We start from the raw sequence: 16343 nt of genomic DNA on the forward strand, positions 1-16343 counted from the left end.
ATAGTGAGTATTTTGAAGAAACAACATGATATACTATGTGGATGCATGATTTCCATGTTTCCCTTCAATGTGTCAACATGTTATAGAGTGTAACTGAAAGCCTACTCATGCATAAATTTGGTTATGTTTCTGGTGACAACACAGGAAAATGGCACTACTTTTCATTCAAAAGGCCACTTAAGGACCATTTGAGAAGAGGAATAATTCCTGGTTATTGAAACCCTTCCACCAATACTTCCATTAACCAGGAAAGAATCAGCATCAAAGTTGCTTACTGAGTATCAAAGAAGAACCTTAATGGGTTCTGAGATTTGATATGTGTCAGAAGAAGAATCCAGAGTCAATGGCAGGGTGCTCTTTAATGAAATGCTCATTGCCAATTCTCTTAATAGCTCAAAGACCACATTGTGTGAGGAAACACAAATACCAATGACTGAGCCAAAAGGTGATTCACAAGTAAGAAAAAATGTGGGAAAAGGTTTGGGAATACCTGAAGTAATTTATTTTATTTATGCTTTCTTTCTTGTTCATGCACAACTTTTTGAAATATATATGTAAATACCTTGGGGCGTGTGTGTGTGTGTGTGTGTGTGTGTGGCGGTGGTGGTAAAGGATGAAATTAAATACCCAAAGGATTCTTAAATTTTTTTTAATGTTTATTTATTTTTGACAGAGAAAGAGAGAGAGTGTGAGGGGGGCAGGGGATAGAGAGAGAGGGAGACACAGAATCTGAAGCAGGCTCCAGGCTCCAAGACCTGAGAGAAAGTCACACACTTAACCTACTGAACCACCCAGGTGCCCTGAAAAGACTCTTTATCTCAAGTATAATATACTAGGATATTTCTAACTATTGATCATTTGTATCAAATTATTCTTGGAACTCATGTGCCCTTGCAAAATTTAGACTTTATTTTAGGAAAACATATTTGCATGACTTTTCCCTCTGCTCTCTGTGTTTTTTGTGTCACCCTTCATAAAACCCCGTGATGTAGTACGTCAAGGGTGCCAGTTATTCATATGTTGGTTCTCTCTGGTCTACTATGACTATTGTTTTTCTAACTCTTTTTTACCTCATTTTAATTCTTTGTATTTTCCTATGTTGTTTTATTCCTGACACTCTCTTCTTATTCCTTCTCAAAGAGATTTGTTGTTTCTAGCGTGCCTCTCTGACCAACTAATTTGCAAAGTCCGCCTGTTGCCATTATCGTTCTTTGGATGTTGATGGCTCTTCTCCACACTCTTTTATTTCAAGGAAAACTTAATCCTCACTGTCCTGTTTTTTCAAGTCTTCTTTTTTCAAGTGCAGAATGTAATACCCATTTGTAATAAAAAGGGACAAACACACACAGACCTTTCTTCAAACACACATAAGAGTGTTGAGGAGTTGTTGCTTCTACATAGCTAGAATGAGTCTACTTACATATCACCTTCAACTTCTTTTCACTTGGCAATATACCTTGGACATTCCTACCAAGTTATTATATATAGTTCTAGCTCTAGCCTTCCCTTCCCACGTGTGTGTGTGTGTGTGTGTGTGTGTGTGTGTGTGTGTGTGGTGTCTGTGAGAAAGAGAGAGAGTTAAATATCTTTTCTTTCTCCTTCCCTCCTTTTCCCTGTCTCTGGCCTACCACACATGGGTAACCCTAGTTAGATAACCTGATATATACCTTTCTGTACTTTCCTTTCACGTTCGGATCATATTTTATAAACATATCTATCATTGAGGATTTTACCATACTGGAGCTACTCACATTTCTCTATAGTTTACTTTTCTTCTATAATAATACTTTGTGAATATTCAAGTCCACTGGCAAAACTTTAATAATTTTTTTCAAAGGCATCATAATACTCCATGACATATTATGTATCTGCATTAACCACTCCGTTCAGGACAAGGATCCACTTTGGGGGTTTGGTTTTGTTTGAGGACTACTTGAATCGTATCTGCCCACTTACTTTGCATATTAGTGATTTTATTCTATAGCAGTGCTATCTGACAGAAGTATAATGGAAGTCACATGTGATATAAAATTTTCTAGTGACCACTTTAAAAATGTACAAAGAAACTGGTAAGATTAATTTTAATAATGTATTTGATCCAATATATCCATGATATTATCATTTTAATGAATTATTTTATATTCTTTTTATTGAAATAAGCCTTTCAAATCTAGTATATATTTTATACCTAGAGCATACACTAAGACACTATATTTTTATTGGCAATACTCGGTCTGTATTTGGATTCCATATAATTTACAGTTGAAAAGGAAATGCATACACCCAAATTGTTCCAAACACACTCAAAAGCTTTCCAATAACTGAAATGAGTATCAGTTGTTAAAGTAAAATTTTAGTTCCTCAGTTCCACATATGAAATAGTTCCACAATTCAATTATTAGTAGCTACCATATTAGACAGTGCAATTCTATAAGATGGTTTTCTAGGTCCACTAAAGTGCCACATATATTTGGTGTTAGTATATGTTGCCAGATTGCTTCTTGGAGAAATATGTTGTCTTGACTTTTACCTGCTTTGTGATATAATCTTTCCAATGTGTTTTATTCATCTACCTCTGTGTGTAGGTGTGATATTTCTTGTCAAATGCTACATGTTCACATAAATCTCATGCGGATTTCTTTTTTAATACTTTCCATCCTTGAACTGAGGAGGGCATATTATTCCTGCGTCATATGAGAAAGAATAGTAAGGGTACGGACAAGACGAACAAGTTGGTGACCACTTTGGACCTGTTGCATCCAGAAACCTTATCAATCCCCTGTCCATGTTGAATGGCTCGGGAATGGTTGAAAGTTTCCATCCTCCCAGTGAAACCACTTCATGGAATTTTTGGTACATGGTGATGTCTCCACTTTTCTTTGGCAAACATAAAAGCTAGAGGGCTGTTTGTTCCTCCTGATTTGTCCTACACTGACCTACCCATAGTCCTCTAAGATGGCAAAGTTGGGACATTTGTATGCTTCCTATATGTTCATTCAATTGTTGTCAGGGTGCTGTGAATCTATGCACCCTGAGCTTCTTTCAAGACAAGGCTGTGACATCTATTTTGAAGAATTCTACACTCTGTCTAGTCTGCCCATGAAATTTGAAGTCCCCAGACTTCTCTCTGTGTCTATCTTGACACCAATGCAGCTTTCACTAATCTGAAAGCCCTTTTTTTCAAATGTTTTTATTTATATTTGAGGAGAGAGAGACAGAGAGAGAGAGAGAGAGAGAGAGCGTGAGCAAGTGGGGGAGGGGCAGAGAGAGAGGGAGACAGAATCCAAAGCAGGCTCCAGGCCCTGAGCTGACAGCACAAAGCCCTATGTGGGGCTTGAACTCATGAGCGGTGAGATCATGACCTAAGCCAAAGCTGGACGCTTAACCAACTGAGCCATCCAGGCGCCCCTGAAAGCCCTTTTTTAAACACAGTATTGTGGGTCCAGATATGAGTATTTCCTACTTTTAATGAAAATGAAAGTTTGCTTTTCTGCTGCTTATTCTCATTTTCCATCGGTTTGCAAAAGGAGAGGGAACCAGAAATGGCATTTCTCTCACCAATCCAGAAACTATGGTTCCAAACAAATTCTCTGGGCCTGCGGAGGCCTTACAGTCCCAGCAAAGAATAAATTGTAGCCATGGGGTATGGAGAATTTTCTTTGATTTTTTTTATATTCCATTGGTAAAATCAGTATATCCAAGCAGTGAAGTCTGAGTGAGAAGGTCTCCGTAACTACCCAGATTACTAACATGCATTCATTTTGCAAATGCTCCCAACTCATTGCTTTATATTTCTGTAGTTTAATGAGGCTGGTAGGCCACTGTGAAGGGCTTAAGATGTACACTTGCCCAGTGAGACTGACTTCCAATTACAGAACAATTCCCAAATCAGCCCTGCTTGTAAAGGAGGTATTGACGGACACAGTGTGCCAGGAACTACCCTAAGTGTTTTGGAGGCAGGGAAGGAGAGGCAATCGTTCACATTTTAAACAGGCAGGAGCACAGGACTGAAGAAATGTCTGGAACAGGTGCACCATATGGTGCTAATGAACCATATGGTCCTGAGAAAAGCTACTTTTTTACAACCTGTTACTTAATTTTGAAAAATGTTTTAAGCTCAGGCAGGAAGGAAAGTATACACTTAGCCCTTCTTTTTCTGGACCTTAAGACAGCATAAGCTTATGATAATTATGTTTCCTTTTATACTACAAGGCAATATGATTGACCTCTGGATGTAGAGTGATTAATTTCAACCTCAGTCATTAGTGGACTACTTAGCATTTTCATTTCAAGGGACTCTAGAAAGTAAACAATGAATCTGCACCAAGCCAGCCCCTTTTACACATTATGCCTTTTGCAAAATGGGAGGACAAGTTTCTAATAGTGGGGATACAGCCTGTAATCACAGAACAGAGAAAAGCATTTAAATGACAACCTCTTAATATAGTGATCTGGCAATGGACAACCAGCCACTTTACCATGAGAAACCAAGATTAGGGAAAAACCTATGACTTGCAAGCTATGTTAATATGCAGGATCAGCCCTACATCTTCCATGTGCTGGGCATGCTTCCAGTAATTTCCATAAAATAAGAGGATTGTAGAATCCTAGGTCATTCAGAAATGTTTTCATCTCCTCTAGCCACCCCCTACGCCAGTCACATTAGAGTCACCAAACCCGTAGATTATAATGGCTAAGAGGAGAGTTGGGGGCAGTATTCCTTGGTCTAATCTAAGTCCCTTCAACTGCACACTATCCACCTCATTCCATAATTGTTTGCCCATATGTCTGTCTGTCCACTAGACTATCAATTCCTATGTGTATCTCCAATACCTAGCACCTAGCATCTAGCAGACATTCAATAAATATCTTCTCATGCATTGAATAAACAACGACAAAGGTCAGCCAAATGGCTGACTTTCACATAAGCAGGAACAGTTAATTGGATCACTTTTAAAAACTTTCAAAAATCTCATCAAAAATTCATACTCGTGATAAAAATTGCAAATGGTATGCAAGTGTATAACTGAGAGATTGGAAACTTTCTTCCAACTTCTATGTAGTCCCCATAGTTAGCCACAGTTAACACTTTGGTGTCATGGCTAATTTTTCTCTTTATGATAAACTACAGTAAGTTATAACAAACTAAACTGGATGAGTCTTCTTTCAAGCTCAATGCCTGAATCACTTTCATATTCCATCTGTTGGCAACATCAGGCACGTCTTGTTTGCTTGTCTTGTAACACTGTATGGTACGATGATTAGCAAGCCAAGTTCAGGAGCCTGGCCTTCCTGATAACCTGCAAGGCCAGTCTACTATTTACTAATGTTTCCTATGTTGAAGCTAAATGGAATCATTAAAAGCATCCTAATCCCCGCTTCAAAAAAAAATTTTTTTAGCAAATTTTAAAAAATCCTAATCCCCAATGTAAATAGGTGTATTTTAAACAGCCAGATTCCTTGTGCTTAATTGAGCAACTGTTCTGCTATTGGATTTGGAAAAGCTCTTATAGTAAATGGAAAACAACAAGCCAGTTGCTGCTGCTGACAGGGGTGGGAGGGAGTATGTTTCAGCAGCTAAGAATCCACCTCTGGAGCTGAACTGCCAGGGTTCAAACCCTGGCCCCGGACACTAGTTCCATTACCTTAGAAATTCCAATGACCTCTCTATGCCTCATTTTCCCCATCTGTAAAATCAAAATAAACCTATCTCCTCCCCCATATTTTTTATGAGAAGTAAATGAGTTAAGTCATGTAAAGCACTTAGAAGAATGCCTCCCTGAAAAAGCCTATAAAATACACTCCTTTTTGTCATTGAAGTATAATATATATATGGTAAATGCACAGATTCTAAGTGTACAGTTTGATGAGTTTTGACAAACGGATGCACCCGTATGGCTATCATCCCACATCCCAAGATGTGGCTCCATCATCCCAAGATGGAGCATGGTTCCATGATTTCAGAAAGTTCCCTGGGAATCTACCCGCCCCTCCCAGAAAAGCCGGATTTTCTTTTCCCCCTCCCAAGATTGGTTCAGATAAACAGCTCAGACGGAACTTCATATAAATGGAATCACACAGCAAATGCCTGCTTGTCTCTCGCTTCAGCATAAGGTATTTTAGCTTTATCGAGTGGGCCACTCTTTTATTGTTGTCATTACATCGTATGAATGTACCACTATTTATCTGTCCATTCTGCTCCTGATGGACATTTAGGTTGTTTTCAGTTTTTGCAGAATACACATTTTTGGAAAAAAAAAAAAAGCTTCCATTTGCCACACATTCTTAGGTGTTTCAAAAGACTTTAAGCTTAGGAAATATAAATTGGAATGTGAAGAAGGCATTGGTTAGCCACATGGGGGTTGGTTTGCTCCTTATTGCCCTTTCTCTCCCTCATAATCTTGCTGAGTCTTTTTATTTATATGTTGTTCTCCACGGGGATTTTCAAGATGGTTGGCTTCAGGTCACAGACTGGAAGATCAGTGATGATGGAGCCTGGGAAGGGAATAACAGGGAAGCTAGAGGACCAAGAGTGACCTCTTGGCTGAAGAAAGTGTTGGTTTGCTTGAGGCTACACTACATAATGGTAGTGTATTTCACCGTACTGCATTTTGAGAAAATTCACTCGGCTTTTCTAAGTCTCAAATAAAAGTAAAATTTACATTAGCATTTGACCTCATAGAACTATAGTGCTGGAATATGAATTAAAAATACAAATGAGGGGCTCACTCGGTTAAGCATCTGACTCTTTTTCAGCTCAAGTCATGATCTTATAGTTTGCGAGTTCAAGCCCCATGTGGGGTTCTGCACTGACAGCCCACAGCCGGCCTGGGATTCTCCCTCTCTCACTCTATCTGCCCCTCCCCTGCCTGTTCTCTCTCTCTCTCTCTCTCTCTCTCTCTCTCTCTCTCTCTATCTCTCCCTGGTTCTCTCAAAAATAAACTTAAAAAATTTTTAATAAATAAAAAAAGTATATGTATATGTATATGTATATGTATATGTATATGTATATATGTGGGTATATATATGAACTGTAAAAATACCTCATATCTTGAAAGTACGGTAGGAAAGCCTGATGAGCATGCAAGGTGAACTCTGATCCTACCATAGCAGATTCTGGCTCCAGCAGCTTGCAAGTTACAGAAGCATCCATCAGCTGACATATTTGTTACTTAGGAGCTATAATAAATTTAATCCCATTGATGGGAAAGGTTGGCCAGCTCTTAAAAGAACTTGTGCAAAACAAAGACTCTATTTCTCATTAGAATTCACCCATCAAAATACAATCTGACCTTTCTGAGAAGGACATCACAAAGAGTTAAGAATTATTTGCTCTCTTTGACCATCCATTCATCAATGTCTGGCCATGGAAACAGGTTATCCAGAAAGTGAAGGTTTCTGTGTCTACTTGGACCAAACAGAACCAAATGGAAGGAAACAATATGTTCTTGGGGACTCAGGAGAGGTCCTCCTGTGGCAATCTGACTTGATTATTGTTTCCATAGCAACAGACTCCAAGGTTCTCAAACAGGCACCATGTGCTCCTAGGAAGCTGCAGCTGGACACTCAAGAAAGTTCTTTCTCAAAAGCTACTGGAGATTTCAGAAAGAATTCAATCGAATTCCACCTGAAATTGGCAGGGGGCTTGCCATCTAGATGACCTGAAAATGAAATAAATTTCTTAAATGTTTTCTCCTCCCACTTAACAGGAATACCAGGAATATGCTTGAGGTGGGGGTGGGTGGATATATTCAGGTTAGAAGTTTTTACAAGTGTCTCTGCTCAGGTGGATGGCACAGACATTTTCCAGACATCAATAGCAAGGAACAGGGCAGACATCCAGAGAGTTTCCCCAGCAGCTGGCCAGTACCCACAAGGGCCTGGAAGGACAAAAAGAGATTCAGGTTCTGGGTTCCTGCATCAGACACTGCAGCTGAACCAGAAAAGGCATTCACAGACATTTGTGCATCTATTCCTTCTCAAAACATCTTTTATTAGATGCTTTATTGCAAAAGCAATCATATTTGTTTTAGAAAAATATTCATAATCTCAAGAAAAAATAAAAACTTTACCCATATCACAAAAATATAACAAGTGCTAATAATCCGTGGTGTTTAGACATTCTGTGTGTGTGTGTGTGTGCGCGCGCACGCATGTGTGTGTGTGTAATACTTTTGAAATGAGATCACTATTGTGATTTATTTTGAGGACAGCTTTTCTCCCCTTAATATATCATGAACACTTTTGAATGTTGTTAACTTTTCTTCTACCTCGTCATTTTTAAATAGCTGCAAGGCATTCCATTATATGACTGTACCATAATTTAATCTATCTCCCATGATTGGCCATAGTGGATGTTGCCCATGTTTCATGATTAGTAACACATTTGCAATGAACATTCTTGTGGTCAAATCTTGGCACAAATTCACAGTGACTGCCTCTCAAGACATACAGAAATGCTACAGACATATAGAGACTTATCTCCCAAAAGAATGCTTCTCATCTTCTGCTAAGCCTCAAGGCAAGGCCAAATGATCAATCTTTGATTGGACAACACATTTTCCATACAAAGCTAGTCTACCTATAATCAAAATCTCAGATTATGCTAGCAATCGAGAAGGTAGTTGAAACATGAAAGCAAGCCTGGGCTTGTCGGGATTTCATACATTGATCACTGGTACCCACTTTGTAAAAACCCTTGGTGTATGACATACCAGGTTATCTTTATCTGATTAAAGATGAATTTTCCAGTTCCAAATGTGGAACTGAAAGTCATTTCTCTATTTCTTCAGTGGGCTTCTATAAATGCCAACACAGACTAATCGAGTATGAATAAAACAAAAGTAAGTGTGAACGCTAACTCCCAACAATCTTTAGGCCTGCGTCCAGGAGGAAAGAAGTCTTCATCTACAAAGAATCAAAAAGTATGGCTGTCACCACTACAGGTGGGCACAGGTATGCTGATGGTGAGGGAGAAGGGTGAGCACTGCATGAGTCCCTGAGGATCTAGGTCTGTTCACCCAGGTAGGGGAGAACCAGCAATTTCACCAGCAAAAGCAGGACCAGAATTGTGTGTTCTATCTACTCAAGGTGCCCAGGAGAGCACCTCCTGGATTCTCCATTGCTGGGAGAGGGGTCAACTCCCTGTACTCGTGATTCACAAATGACAGCATACTATGCACACTGTTCTGTACCTAGCTCTTTCTTACTTAATAATATATTATAAGGGGACACCTGGGTGGCTCAGTCGGTTGAACATCCAGTTCTTGATTTCAGCTCAGGTCACCATCTCACAGTTCACGGGATCAAGCCTCGCGTCAGGCTCTGTGCTGACACTGGAGCCTCCTTGGAATCTCTCTCTGTCTCTCTCTGCCCCTACCCCATTCAAGCACTCTCTCTCTCTCAAAATAAATAAATACACTTTAAAAATCCTTTAAAAATTAAAAATATATATTCTAGGGCGCTTTCTAAATTACTACATACAGATGTCATTCTTTTGTACATATCATATGGATTTACTATAATTTATTCAGTAGTCTTCTATTTATGTTGTATCCCATCTTTTGCAAGAAAAAAAAGCTGCAGTAAATAGCATCTACATGTGTCAGTTAACACAGCACACTCATAGGAGAAATCTCTAGAAATGGAATTGCTGAAACTTGCACATACATTTAAAATTCTGGGGGAGGAGCCAAGATGGCAGAAGAGCATGGAAGTTTTTTGTGTGCCTCCCATCCATGAAATACAACCAAATCAACACTAAACTATCCTGCACACCTAGAAAACTGACCTGAGGATTAACACAACAATCTACACAACCTGAACCACAGAACTCAGCAGGTACTCAGTGAGGAGAGGTGAACTGGGGGAGAGACAAGCCACGGAGGGCAGGGAGCTGTTTTTGCAAGAGGAGAGAGGACTGAGATGGGGCAGGGGAAGAATATGGGAAAGGCACCCCCCCTTAAAGTAGCTGGAGAGAAAGTGGAAAAGTGGAACAGCCACAGGGACTGAACTAAAAAGGGAGAAAAGAGAAAGGAGAGGGTTTAAGTTCCATTAAGACTGTATAAACAGGGGGAGCACAGAGTCTGAAATGCTGCAGCTCAGTACCTGGCAGTGTTCTGGTGGGAAGGGTGAATCCCCAGGAGCAGAGTGGAGTCCGGGGTTCTTCAGGCCACACAGGGAGAGGCAGTTCCCCTGATGAAAGGACACCTGGTAGAGGATGTGTGGATCCCCCAAAGGCAAGGCCCCAGTGGACCTGGGAGAACAACCACATTCACTGGTGCTGGAACAAGGTCTTTAAGGGTGAAGCCTGGTGCCAGATGTGTGTTGTGATTTTCCATAATTCCTGAAACACTTCTGCCACACAGTCACGCGAACTTTTTCTGGGGCAGGCTGGCACCCGGCCACAATCACTAGGCATCGGCAGCAGCATGGTCCTGCAATGTTCCTGGGTGTGGCCAGCACCTGGCCATTGCTCAGTGAGATCCTCCCACAGAGGGGCAGAACAGGTCAAAGCCGCAGTCCCCCAGAAGTGACGGGTCGGGAAAAACAGCCACATTTGAGATAAAACTCAGGAGGGAGGTGCTGCCTGGGGCTTGGTCACAGATTGTGTAAAGGCGGGGAGTGTACAGAAGCCAAGGAAAAAGGACGGGTGCGCGATTGCTGATCAGGGAGAGCAGAGTTCTGATGCTGGAGACTGGGTAGCTGGGTGACACCATTTTCACCACTCCCTCACATGCGCATACGCACCTACAAGCGCCACAACAATCTGCCCCAGTAGGCTAGCAGTGCCATCTAGTGGAGAAAGGAGATGTTACACTAAGCCCTGCCCAACTGGGCTAACCTCGCTTTTCAGGAACACAAGTCGCTCCACCTGCTTAGTTCACGGACTGTAAAGCAACTCATAGTTTAACTTCTAGGGGAAAGTGAAGTAATTTCAATCATATTTCAGTCTGTTCACTAGTCCATCTATTCAATTTTATTTTTTCTCTTTTTCATTTCTTTTCTTTTTCTTGAATACAGAGAGAGAAAAAATTTTTTATTTTCAACTTTTATTAAAAATATTTTTCTTTAATTTTTTCTACTATATTTTATACCTTTGTGTAAATTTTTTCAAATTCTATTTTACTTCCATCATTTCATTTTATTCTACTTCAGTGTACTCATTTTTCAAATTTTCAAATGATTTCCTTTTTTTTTCTTTCTTTCCCCTTTTTTCTCTAATCTATCAAGCCCCTTTCAACACCCAGACCAAAACACACCTAGGATTAGGATCATTTATTTAATTTGTATGTGTGTGTTGCTTTTAATTTTTTAATTTTAATTTTTTTAATTTTAATTGTTATACCTCATTAATTCCTTTTCTCCCTTCAAAATGACTAAATAAAGGAATTCACCCCAAAAGAAATAGCAGGAAGAAACAACAGCCAGGGACTTAACCAACACAGATACAAGCAAGACGTCTGAACCAGAATTTAGAATCACAACAATAAGAATACTACCTGGAGTCAAAACTAGATTAGAATCCCTTTCTGTGGAGATAAAAGAAGTAAAAGCTAGTCAGGATTAAATAAAAAATGCTATAACTGAGCTGCAATCTCCAATGGATGCCACAGTGGCAAGGATGGATGAGACAGAACAATCAAGATATAGAGGACAAACTTATGGAGAATAATGAAGCAGAAAAAAAGAGGGATACTAAGGCAAAAGAGCCATATTTAAGAATCAGAGAAATCGGGGCGCCTGGGTGGCGCAGTCGGTTAAGTGTCCGACTTCAGCCAGGTCATGATCTCGCGGTCCGTGAGTTCGAGCCCCGCGTCAGGCTCTGGGCTGATGGCTCAGAGCCTGGAGCCTGTTTCCGATTCTGTGTCTCCCTCTCTCTCTGCCCCTCCCCCGTTCATGCTCTGTCTCTCTCTTTCCCAAAAATAAATAAACGTTGAAAAAAAAAACAACTTAAGAATCAGAGAAATCAGTGACTCATTAAAAAGGAACAACATCATAATCATAGGGGTCCCAGAAATGGAAGAGCGATAAAAAGGAGTAGAAGGGTGATGTGAGCAAATCATAGCAGAAAACTTTCCTAACCTGGGGAAAGATACAGACATCAAAATCCAGGAAGCACAGAGGAATCCCAGTAGATTCAACAAAAACTGACCATCAACAAGGCATATCATAGTCAAGTTCACAAAATACTCAGGCAAGGAAAGAATCATGAAAGCAGCAAGGGAAAAAAAAGTCCTTAACTTACAAGGGAAGATAGATCAGGTTTCCAGCAGATCTATCCACATAAACTTGGCAGGCCAGAAAGGAGTGACAGGATATATTCAATGTGCTGAATAAGAAAAATATGCAGCCAAGAACTCTTTATCCAGCAAGACTGTCATTCAAACTAGAAGGAGAGATTAAAAGTTTCCCAGACAAACAAAAATTAAAGGAGTTTGTGACCACTAAACCAGCCCTGCAAGAAATGTTTAGGGGGACTCTCTGAGGGGAGAAAAGATGAAAAAGTAAATACATACATACATACATACATAACAAAAGCAACAGAGACTAGAAAGGACCAGAAACACCACCAGAAACTCCAACTCTACAAGCAACATAATGGCAATACATTCATATCTTTCAGTACTCACTCTAAATGTCAATGGTCTAAATGCTCCAATCAAAAGACATAGGGTAACAGAATGGATAAGAAAACAAGATCCATTTATCTGCTGTTTACAAGAGACTTTAGACCTAAAGACACCTTCGGATTGAAAATAAGGAGATGGAGAACCATCTATCATGCTAATGATCAACAAAAGAAAGCCAGAGTAGCCATACTTATATCAAACAATCTAGACTTTAAAATAAAGACTGTATCAAGAGATGCAGAAGGGCATTATATCATAATTAAGGGGTCTATCCACCAAGACCTAACAATTGTAAACATGTATGCTCCAAATGTGGAAGAATGCAAATATATAAATCAATTAATCACATACATAAACTCATTGATAATAATACCATAATAGTAGGGGACTTCAACACCCCACTTATGGACAGATCATCTAATCAAAAAATCAACAAGGAAACAGTGGCTGTGAATGACACACTGGACCAGATGGACTTAACATCTTAATATTCAAAACATCTTAATATTCAAAACATTTCATCCCAAAGCACCAGAATATACATTCTTCTCCAGTGCACATGGAACGTTCTCCAGAATAGATCACATACTGGGACACAAATCAGCCCTCAGCAAGTACAAAAAGATCAAGATCATAACATGCATCTTTTCAGACCACAACACTATGAAACTTGAAATCAACCACAAGAAAAAATTTGGAAACGTAACAAGTACTTGGAGACTGAAGAACATCCTACTAAAGAATGAATGGACGAACCAAGCAGTTAAAGAAGAAATTAAAAAGTATATGGAAGTCAATGAAAATGATAACACCACAACCCCAAACCTCTGGGACGCAGCAAAGGCGGTCACAAGAGGAATGTATATAGCAATCCAGGCCTTCCTAAAGAAGGAAGAAAGATCTCAGATACACAACCTAACCTTACACCTTAAGGAGCTGGAAAAAGAACAGCAAATAAAACCCAAAAGAGCAGAAGACAGGAAATAACAAAGATTACAGCAGAAATTAATGCTATCAAAACCAAAAAACAGTAGAACAAATCCATGAAACCAGAAGCTGGTTTTTTGAAAGAATTAACAAAATTGATAAACCAGTAGCCAGTTTGATCAAAAAGAAAAAGGAAAGGACTCAAATAAATGAAATCAAGAATGAAAGAGGAGAGATCACAACCAACACAGCAGAAACAAAAACAACAATAAAAGAACATTATAAGCAATTATATGCCAATGAAATGAGCAATCTGGAAGAAATGGACAAATACCTAGAAACATATATACTACCAAAACTGAAACAGGAAGAAACAAAATTTGAACAGACCCATAACCAGTAAAGAAATCGAATTAGTAATCAAAAATCTCCCAAAAAAAACAAGAGTCAGGGCCAGATGGATTTCCAGGGGAATCCTACCAAACATTGAAGGAAGAGTTAACACCTATTCTCTTGAAGCTGTTCCGAAAAATAGAAATGGAAGGAAAACTTCCAAACTCTTTCTATGAAGCCAGCATTACCTTGATTCCAAAACCAGACACAGACCCCACTAAAAAGGAGAACTATAGACCAATTTCCCTGATGAACATGGATGCAAAAATCCTCAACAAGGTATTAGCCAAAAGGATCCAACAATACATTAAAAAAATTATTCACCATGACCAAGCGGGATTTATACCTGGGATGCAGGGCTGGTTCAATATCCGCAAAACACTCAATATAATTCATCGTATCAATAAAAGAAAGGACAAGAACCATATGATCCTCTCAATAGATGCAGAGAAAGCATTCGACAAAATACAACATCGTTTCTTAATAAAAACCCTCAAGAAACTAGGGAAAGAAGCATCATACCTTGAGATCATAAAAGCCATATATGAAACCCCACCGCTAATATCATCCTCAATGGGGAAAAACTGAGAGCTTTCCCCCTAAGGTCAGAAACAAGACAGGGATGCCCACTCTCACCACTGTTATTCAACATAGTATTGGAAATCTTAGCCTCAGCAATCAGACAACACAAAGAAATAAAAGGCATCCAAATAAGCCAGGAGGAGGTCAAACTTTCACTCTTTGCAGATGACATGATATTCTATATGGAAAACCCAAAAGATTCCACCAAAAGCTGCTAAAACTGATTCATGAATTCAGCAAAGTTGCAGGATATAAACTCAATGCACAGAAATCGGTTGCATTCCTATACACCAACAATGAAGCAACAGACAGAGAAATGAAGGAATCGATCCCATTTACAGTTGCACCAAAACCCATAAAATACCTAGGAATAAATCTAACCAAAGAGATGAAAAATCTACACACTGAAAACTATAGAAAGCTTATGAAAGAAATTGAAGAAGACACCAACAAATGGAAAAATATTCCATGCTCCTGGATGGGAAGAACAAATACTGTTAAAATTTCAATACTACCCAAAGCAATCTACATACTCGATGCAATCCCTATCAAAATAACATCAGCATTCTTCACAGAGGTAGAAAACACAATCCTAAAATTTGTATGGAACCAGAAAAGACCCCAAATAGCCAAAGCAATCTTGAAAAAGAAAACCAAAGCAGGAGGCATCACAATCCCAGACTTCAAACTGTACTACAAAGCTGTAATCATCAAGACAGTATGGTACTGGCACAAAAACAGAAACTCCGATCAATGGAACGGAATAGAGAACCCAGAAATGGACCCACAGACATATGGCCAGCTAATCTTTGACAAAGCAGGAAAGAATATCCAATGAAATAAAGACAGTCTCTTCAGCAAGTGGTGCTGGGAAAACTGGACAGCGACATGCAGAAAAATGAACCTGGACCATTTTCTTATACCATACACAAAAATAAACACAAAATGGATGAAAGACCTAAATGTAAGACAGGAAGCCATCAAAATCCTCGAGGAGAAAGCAGGTAAAAATCTCTTTGACCTTGGCCACAGCAACTTCTTACTCAACCCGTCTCCAGAGGCAAGGAAAACAAAAGCAAAAATGAACTATTGGGACCTCATCAAAATAAAAAGCTTCTGCACAGCGAAGGAAACAATCAGCAAAACTAAAAGGCAACCGATGGAATGGGAGAAGATATCTGCAAATGACATATCAGATAAAGGGTTAGTAACCAAAAATCTATAAAGAACTTATCAAACTCAACACCCAAAAAACAAATAATCCAGTGAAAAAATGGGCAAAAGACATGAATAGACACTTCTCCAAAGAAGACATCCAGATGGACAACCGACACATGAAAAAATGCTCAACATCACTCGTCATCAGGGAAATACAAATCAAAACCACAATGAGATACCACCTCACACCTGTCAGAATGGCTAACATTAACAACTCGGGCAACAATAGATGTTGGTGAGGATGCAGAGAGAGAGGATCTCTTTTGCACTGCTGGTGGGAATGCAAGCTGGTGCAGCCACTCTGGAAACAGTATGGAGGTTCCTCAAAAAATTACGAATAGAGGGGCGCGTGGGTGGCTCAGTTGGTTGAGCGACCGACTTCGGCTCAGGTTATGATCTCACGGTTTGTGAGTTCGAACCCCGCGTCGGGCTCTGTGCTGACAGCTCAGAGCCTGGAGCCTGCTTCTGATTCTGTGTCTCCCTCTCTCTCTGCCCCTCCCTGACTCACGCTCTGTCTCTCTCAAAAATAAATAAAATAAAATAAAAATAAAATAAAATAAAATAAAATAAAATAAAATAAAATAAAATAAA

Source organism: Herpailurus yagouaroundi, unplaced genomic scaffold (assembly GCF_014898765.1).
Source record: "Herpailurus yagouaroundi ecotype Mexico unplaced genomic scaffold, PumYag 201, whole genome shotgun sequence".
NCBI classification, from domain to species: domain Eukaryota; kingdom Metazoa; phylum Chordata; class Mammalia; order Carnivora; family Felidae; genus Herpailurus; species Herpailurus yagouaroundi.